The sequence below is a fragment of the Balaenoptera physalus genome, assembly GCF_965194825.1.
Source record: "Balaenoptera physalus genome assembly, chromosome: 5".
Taxonomy (NCBI): domain Eukaryota; kingdom Metazoa; phylum Chordata; class Mammalia; order Artiodactyla; family Balaenopteridae; genus Balaenoptera; species Balaenoptera physalus.
Genome location: NC_138884.1, coordinates 9142845 through 9152052, shown reverse-complemented (window position 1 = coordinate 9152052; position 9208 = coordinate 9142845). Strand labels below are relative to the sequence as shown.

Genomic DNA, 9208 nt, shown 5'->3' with positions numbered 1-9208 from the left:
CATAGATCAGTTCACCAAAGATCTGACCTCCTATCTTACTGCTCTGCCATCTCTACCATGTCATATTATGATCCAAGATGATTCTTAAGTTCCAGCCGTCATATCCACAGTCCGGGAAAGGAGAATGACAGAAGGGCATGCCTCCTTCCTTTGCACTGTGACTTTCTGGAAGTCCATGTGTTTCTAATTACATCTTATGGTACGAATGGCATGCCATAGCAAGACCACACTAATTATAAGGGAGGCTGGGAAATAATCTTTTCTTTTTGCCAGCAGTATGCCCAGATAAAAATCAGGGGTCTGTTACTAAGGAGGAAGGGTAGAATGTATATTGAATCGGGCATCTAGCTGTCTCTGCCACAATACATAATGGATTTTATTTCCTGGGAGCAACTGTATTAGTTTCTCAGTAATGACTATACTAGTAAATCTATTGATTTTTCAGTACTGATCTATCCATTCCTATTGTCAGCATTTTCATGAACATTTTTGGTATTTCTTATATATATCCTATAATTATTCATGTTCACTCACGTCCAGTACCTATACACCTAGGATTTATAAATTCCTTGAAGACAGAGAATATCTATCTATCTATCTATCTATCTCTATATCTCCACAGAACTCACTGTTGCTGCTAAATGGTGACTGAAGTCAATTATTAAGACAGTCCGCCTTCCCCTCATGTTCCTTCTTCTGGAATAAAGAAGTCTCTAATATAAATTCCAGTCCTGTATTATGTATATAACACGTCTTGATCCTTCAAGATCAAGTGGATCTCTACTTCATCTCGTTAGACTTCTGGTTGATGAATAACTCACTTTTGATACAGAGAAAGCAACGGGTCACCACGTATTCTGGACCCCATGCACCACTGTCAGCCTTACACTTAGGTCAAACGGGGAAGTCCTTAACTTATATTATTGAGGCTCTTTCCTTCAATATTCTCCCATTATTCTGTCAAATGCCCCTAGAATTTGCCCATTAGAAATTAATTTCTTTGTGTTAAGAAGTATCTATTTTCTCATTAAATGCATGGAAGGTTATCTTTATATGCTATTCACCAGTCATTCACATTTTAGAGTATTTTGGGAAAAAAAAGACATTGTCCTGGGTTTGTACCATGGCCAGTATCTCCAAGTGATTGACCCTGCCGGCTTTTTAATTTCCATGGCACCACTCATGCCCTCTCTTCTCTGTTTATCCAGTTGGGATTCCATGGTCCATTGTTATAGTTTCTCACCTCCCTGCTTTGTTATATCCATGTAGCTAAAGCTTAACCTGTTCAAATCTAACTCTTCACCTAATCTGCCTCTGCACCCAAGTAGCTGAGTACGGCTGGAGAAAGACATTAACACACACTAACTGGTCTCACACCAAATCATGAACCTAACCTCAAGGGGGTCCTTAGATCTGCCCAGCTACCCTGCCAGCTCACCTGGGTCCTCCAGCTCCTCCTCCATCCTAGATGACTAATTTGCTCCTTTTCCTGCAAGTCAGTCTTTCATTCCCTTCAAATTATTCTCATCAGCATGCATACATGCTATAATATTTTCCATCTTAAAAAAAATACCCCTCTGTTACTGCCTCATTCCTATGCCCCACCTTAAAATAAAACTCCTCAAGTACTTTTAGATTGCTGGCTCCCTTACTTCTCATTCTCTCTTGAACTCATGCCAATCACGTTTATGTGCCCTCACTGCACTGACACTGATCTTGTCTGGGTCTTCGATGACCTTTACATGCTCAAGCCTAATCATCAAACAGCTGCTTACACTCTCCTTGAAATTTTCTTTATTGCCTTTCTCTCACTTTTTATTGGTTTTCCTCCTACCTCATTACTATTCCTTCTCAGTCACCTTTGCCTGGACCTCTTCCTTTTGCCAACTTCTAAATTCTGCAAAATCCCAGCGCTTTGACCTCCAGCCTCCTCTCTTCTCCATCCATCTCACTCCCTAGGCGATCTCATCCTCATGGTTTTAAATTCTATCTGCACACTGATGACTCCTGAATGTATGCCTTTCACCTTGACTTCTCCCTGGAACTGAAACAGGAGGGAAGGGGTCAGGGTACGACCTTTAATAGAATAACATAGCCATAGGACATGACAAACACTGGTTAGAACCAACTTGGTCCAAGATGGCAGAAGATTTGACTTCCAGTGGACCTTAAGCCTCATTATATGCTCACTGTAATACATTAGCACATGCTAAATGGCACACCACCAGCACCACGACAGTTCTGAGGCCAACCATAAAAGGTCAAAAGGTGGGTGGTGGCCCAATTCCTGGAAATCTCTAACCCTTCTCCAAAATAGTTGGAATAATCCTCCCAGTCATCAGACTATGCAATTATCCAGCCCGTAAAAACTAACCACCCCATATTTTGGGGCCTCTGAGCCTTCTGAGATGGCCCACTTCTGTCTCTGTAGTGTTTCTCCCAAGGCCGTGCTCACCTTTTGAAATGGACCGCATTCTGTCTATGGAATGTGTATCTCTCTAAATAAATCCACTTCTTACCTATCACTTTGCCTCTCACTGAATTCTTTCGGTGATGAGACATAAAGAACATGAGCTTCCTTAAGTCCTGAGATCAGCTGTGTGATCTCAATTAAAAGACAGTGGGTTCAAGTCCCAGTCTGAATTTTGACTGGGCTCGAGTCCAGGTCCGTGGGTTGAAGTCCTATCTGGGTTGTGTGATTTCAGAACCACAGATGAATATATCTAAGTCCTACGCAAAAGCTTTATTGTATGTTTACAGGACGTCACGAAGTTAACATCCTCAAGGTGAACCTCTCCATTCTCCTCCAACAACGTTCTACCTAGTCTCCTAGCTGCTGCTTTTGCCTCTCCCAGGGTTCACTCCCTGCACTGCAACATGAGTGATCCTTTTCATCACAAATCAGTTCACAACCCTCACCTACTCTCTCTCCCCAAGTCTTCTCAACAATGAGAATCAAGTCCAAATTCCTTTTCTTTTCTGTCCTTTCCTTTCCCTATCTTATCTCGGTCTCCAACGTCTTACAGACTCTGGTTTCTCTCTGACCTCATTTCTGCTTAATTTCACTCATTAACTATGTTCCCGTCCCGCAGGCTTCCTTGCCACTCTGCTGCAGCACCTTTGTGCGTGCCCTTTCCTCTGTCTGGAATATTTTTCCTCCAAATATACGCAGGGTCTGTTCTCTCCCCTCCTTCATTATGGTTCCTGCCCCCCAATGCCAGGCTTTCCCTCACTTCCACACCTCAAATAGCACATATTCCCTTCTCTATCCCATTATTCATCATTTATTTTTCTACAGACCATTCATTGTTACAGATATCAAAGAATATATTTATCTGTTTGGTTTTCTGTTCCTTTCTCTAGAGTGTAGGTTCCACAGGGACAGAAATTTTGTGTGTTTAGCTCACTGCTATATCCCCAGCTCCTAGAATAGTTTCTAGTACATAGGAGGATGTATTAAATAAATATTATTTGAATGAATGAACAGCCATTTATTAAGCAAACAAAAGAGTTTTAATTGAGGAGAGGAGAAAGAAGAAAGACATTTTGTAAGCAGGAAACAGAGTCAGAGGCAAGCAAGCTCAGGACCAGGTAGGGTGTTCTAGGCAAGGACAGGGAACAATAAAAATTCCTAACATTGACTAGGTTGTCTAAAGTCAGGAGTGGCTCTGGTCACACACAGTGTGAAGAGGCTGGATCAGTACTTGCCTGGGACACTAAACATCTGGCCTATAATTCTAGCCTGTAGTTACCAGCTCTGTGGCGTTGGGCAAATCTCTTCACCTCTCAGAGTTTGCATTTAATTTTCTGAAAAATAAAGGGGAGAGGAAGAGGAGGAAAATAGTTCAAAGATACCTCCCAGCTCTAAAATTCTTTGGTCATATACCGACTTCTGGACAGGCCGAAAAACTTCCGGGGCCTTTCCCCTCCCAGGCTACAAATTTCGTCAGTGAGTTAAGAAGACAGAGGTGAAAGATCCCTGGTGGCAAACATTACTCCATTATGATCCTTATCAACAGTAAATAGTATGCTCTGCCTTCTCACGGGCCCCCCTGGGAAACCAAAACTCCTTCTACATCATAAATAAAACTTTCTACATCAGTCCCTTATAAACAGACAGTAGGTTCACCTAATTCCAGCGCAGCAAGCCAACACTGCAAAACGGGCCATGTCTGTTGTATGTTTTCCTGCCCACTGAACTTCTTGCCAGCAGGCTAGGCTCAGGCGAAGTCACTGCTCAGGTTCAATCTGTATTCTACTCTAACTGGTCCTTTTCTCCCACTTCAGTGCTTCAGAGGGATGTGTTTGCCCCTTGCTCTTTCTCTAAATGCAGCAGGCCCCCAGTAGATGATACTAGCTAGTCCCTACCTGGTAAAACAGGAAATGCTCTTTCTTTTTTTCTTTCCATTCAATCTATGTTCTTTAGTTACAATCTATGTTCTTTTCTGGTGCCTGAATTAGTCAGAAATTTAGGCTTATGTGTACAGTGTTTTTCACTTGTGGAACACATCAAAACAGGAAGCCAATTTTTGTTAATTTGCAAAGCCAACTTTGGTTAAAGTAATTTAAAGTCTTCAAAACAGAGATGAGTAGGAACATCTTTAACATACAGAGAGACATTTTGGTCAGGGCATGTGCTTTGGAGACTGAGGGTCCTACGCTAATGCCTGCTTTCCACTCACTACTTCGTGGCCTGGGGCAAATCATTAACTTCTCTGTGCCTCAAATTTTCCTCGTCTGTAAAACAGGGATAACACTACCTACATCAAAGAGCTATTGTGTGGACATACATAAGGTTTCTGTAAAAAGCTGATTTCCAACAGATGTTAATGGCAGGCAAAGATATTTATGGAGGCAGCAGGAAGAACATGTAAGGTATCTGTGAGTTCAGCTTTCACTTTTTCTTCTTGAGAGGTGAACAGACCAGCAGTTAAGAACACAGACTCTGGGGCCAGGCTGTAAAAATTCAAGTCCTGGCAAGGCATCATTTATAAGCTGTATGACCTCAGGCAAATTACTTAATCTATCTGTGTGCCTCAACTGTAAAATGGGGAAGATAATAATAACCTTATCTCATTGGGTTGTTAGAGGTAAATGAGTTAATACACGTAAAGAATTTAGAACACTGCCTGGACAGAATAAGCATTTGTATGGGTTAGTGTGATGGTTAAGTTTATGTGTTAATTTGACTAGGCCAAGGTACCCACATGTTTAGTCAAACATAAATCTAGATGTCTCTGTGAAGGTATTTTTAGATGGAATTAACATTTAAATCAGTAGGTTGAGTAAAGCAGATTTTACCTCCATAATGTGGCCGGGCCTCATCCAGTCAGTTAAAGGCCTTAAGAGAAAGACTGACATCCCCCAAGGAAGAAGGAAATCTGCCTCCAGACTGCCTTGGGACGTGAGTTCGACGTCATCTCTTCCCTGGGTCTCCAGCCTGCGACTCTGCTGCAGGCCTCTGTGCGTGCCCTCTCCTTTGCCTCGAATACTTTTCCTCCAAATATATGCAGGGTCTGTTCTCTCTCTTCAGATTCGGACTTGCCGGCTCCCACATCCCATGAGCCAATTCCTTAAATCTCAGTCTCTCTCTCTCACCCCCCCCGCCACACACACATACATACACACCCTATTGCTTGTTTCTCTGGAGAACCTCAACAGTTAGCAATTATTATTTTTGTTTGCAGCACAAAGTGATACTCTATTCTGGTTCTTTTCTAAGAGTACAAGCAATCAGTAATCACACGGCAAACGTTCACTGTAATCCTTCCGTTTCTGAAGATTTAAGAAAACTAAGAGGAGAACGTTAAGGTTTGCCTTGAGCAGAGGCAAGGGAGCCAGGGGGTCAGAACCCTCACGGCAGGTTTAGGAAATGATGAGTTTGGGCGGAATGAGTGTCCGTTTAGGGAAGTAGCGGATCAGAAGGTTGCTGAAGGGCAGGAACAGCTCATGGAAAAGTGTGAATACCAGCCTTAGAATTTTTTTTTTAAAGACTATTGGACATTGGGAGCTTCTGAAGCTTCGTGAAACAGTGCTGTAAGATGAAAAATAGTACTAGTGGGTGTAGGATGAATTAGGAGGAGGGAGAAGCCACAGAATGAGAGAACATGTAGAAAATATTATGTAACCTTGCATTAACCAGTTACATACAGTTCAAAGAGCACTAAGCATCTATTTCTACACTATTTTCATTGGGTCACATTTCAGGCCGTATGACAGTCCCTCATGTGGGCAGGCTGATGTCCCTCTCTTGGTCCCCCTCCCTTTTTTCCCTTTGCTGTAACTCTGCCCTCTTCCCGAATCTCAGCTTTCTGCCTCTTCCCTGTGGTCTATGCAAAGGTGGGGTGGCGGTAGGGAACACCATTTCTGTTGACCTTTGCAACCTGGGGATATCTTTCCTGGTTTCATTCTGGGAAGATGATTGTCGATTCTTATTTTATGGGAAGGTATCTTCAAGAAAACCAGTCTCCCTCTTGCTAACTTCTCATAGCAGAATCATGATGTGCTATTAGTTTATTTGAATTTTCAAAACTTTTTCTGGAGTATTTTTGTATATAAAATCTAGAACACCCAAAGCCAAAGTAACTTTTAAATGATAAAGGCTGAAGGCTGGTTTTCAAGTCTATATTTAACACTACCAGGGTAAGAAACACAGTCCGGTACTGCCCCAGAGTATGCTAATTAACTGGGGGAAAAATACTTTCTCTTCTGTCATTGGAAGGGAAACTGACCAGTAGAAAAGCAGTTCAGCACCTACACCCACTCTGTATACCTAATAAGGAGGTGTGTTTGTACATGCCAATAACGCATGCTTTGGGTTGCCTGACAACCAGTGACAAATGTGCCTTTCATCATCTCTTACAATGTTACTTTGGGATACTGAACTCTAATCTAAATGAGACTTAGGAATGAGTTGAGAAAATCAGGTACTTCCAACAAGTTATAAATGTACATACTTCTGAAATTACAGATCTCAAAGACAATGGCAGTTTCTATTAACGCTGCATGCATTTTTCGGTTGTTTACCCACTTGTATAAAGCTAGTTATTCGTACATTCCCTTCATTCTACTGACAAGAAAAGTACTGAATATTCCTTATGAGGATTACAGGGAATTTTTGGCTTGTTTCAGCCATAGCCTAATAGCAGTACATTAGCCGATATGACTTGGCAATAAACACTGAGTTTAGATTCTTGAAGGTACAACTCTGACCGTGTCATTCTGTGTCATTTCCCACGGCTGGAAGGGTACAATTTTAATTTTAATTTGTTTATATGTTGCTTTAGAGGTGGACCGAACTTTTTTTTTTTTTTTAAACTACCTATTTATTGGCTCCTCCAGTTTACTTCAGGTAAAATCTTCAAAGAATAATAACACTTTTTTTTATGGGCCACTTAATTCTCTGCTTAATTTAATTCTTGTAGCAGTTAGAAAGTCAGCCAAGGCAGGTTATATTTAGTGCTATTTTACATCTGATAAAAGAGGGGCACAGCAAAGCTAGCTACTTGTCTGAGGCTGCCCATTGGTCAAAAGCAATGTTGGCATTCCAGGCTCAGGCAAGGTACATTTTCTCTGAGTCCAAGATACTTCTCAAGAGTTAGTTAGAAACTTGTTTTTTCTTTCTCATCCTTTCTAGGTAGGCTTGTATAATATCCAGCAGCTGAATAATCCCTGACTTAAGAGAAAGACAAAGACAGAAAGGGGAAGAGGAGTCACAACACTCCAAGAATAACACTTAGAGAAAGCCATGCTTCTCCAGTTATAGCATTCACCATACCTAGATAAATGCCTACTATCTCCTCCGCCCCCTCCCGATTTTCACGAGAACAGAGACATTTATATTTTTCATTCATTGCTATAAACCCAGTAGAAACTTCATGAAAAGTTATTGAAAAAAATGAATGAAAATTTCTTTTTGAATAAAACTGCCCCAAGAAAACCTCAACCAAATGATTTTAAGTTGGAGCTACTACCTGTATGAGTCAGGATAGGCTAGGTTAAGTTAGCTCAAGATGTAGCAGCAAACAATATCAGTGGCTCAAAACCACAAAGGTTTGTTTCTGGCTCAGCTATCTGGCCACGATGGGCTGGCAGCGGGATTCTGTTCTTCACAGTTAGTTACTCAGGAACCGGACGGAAGGAGAAGCAGTGATCTGGAACTTTGTTAGCTGTAATGGCAGAGGGAAATAAGCCTTGAGGGGTCTTGCAGAGGATCATTAAATGCTCCAACTCAGAAACGCTGTCACCTCCACGCACAATTCACTGACCTAAACTAGTCACAGGCTCCCTACCTTCCCACAGCACCACCCACGAAGGGGCCAGAAACTGCCTGGGAGGTGGAGAGCAGGAAATACTTGGCAAATGCAGCTAATGACCATCACATTCCATTCCCTTGATTTGGAGTTTCTGCAATTTAAGTAACAAAATGCAATTTTGTTTATAACCTTTTCTACATTTATAGAACACGATTTTCCTCATAACAGCCCTATATGGGAATGATGCATAATGAGATTAAATACTTGGATAGGGCCAAACAGAAAAGTCACAGGTGGAAATGGAAAGATAATTCAGAGCCCTATAACACTGGTACTGGATGAAGCTCATTTATTCCATATTTGTGGGAAAAAAGCAACAATTACATTCTAAGATAAAATCACTGCTACAAGTTTTAATAGGGTTCAAAGACAAGATGTAAAAATTGTTTGTGTCAGGGTTTTGGCAATTATTCTGGTGACACACAGAAGGGACATCTGGGCTGGAAATTCTAGATAGAAAACGACCTAAACTGTGGAAAAATATACCTTAATATCTCACACTTTAGGCATGAGGCCAGAAGTAGCGTCCAGAGTCTTACCTGGAGAACTGCTGATTCTAATGGAGGAAAAGAAAAAATGTTTCCTTTTACCATCTTAGGTTCTCTGGCTGGGACCCTGGAAATCAAATTGACAAAAGACAAATAAATAAGAGAAAAAACAGTTTTAATCCTGTTAAGTATGAATGGAAATTTCATAAAGAAATGAGACTCTAGGAGACCAGATGATTGAGGTTTATATACTATTTTAGGCTAAACAAAGGAAAAGGGGCTTGGGAGTAGGGAAGGCAAGTTACAGGAATGCAAGGGGAGGAAACGTGTATTAAATAAGGGTTGTCTTGTTATGTAGAAAGGAGTCTCTCAGGCGATAACAGTTATCTCTGGGAGTAGCACTCT

The 9208-nt window shown here is 41.4% G+C and overlaps 1 long non-coding RNA gene across 1 annotated transcript in view; it reads right to left on the bottom strand.

The window, feature by feature from the left end:
- Positions 1-1284: 1284 nt before the first annotated feature.
- LOC309660852 overlaps positions 1285-9208 on the bottom strand; it is a 12060-nt gene continuing 4136 nt past the window's right edge. The window contains exon 2 of the long non-coding RNA XR_014263680.1: positions 1285-8930. This is a non-coding gene — a long non-coding RNA (uncharacterized lncRNA). The remainder of the gene's footprint in view (positions 8931-9208) is intronic.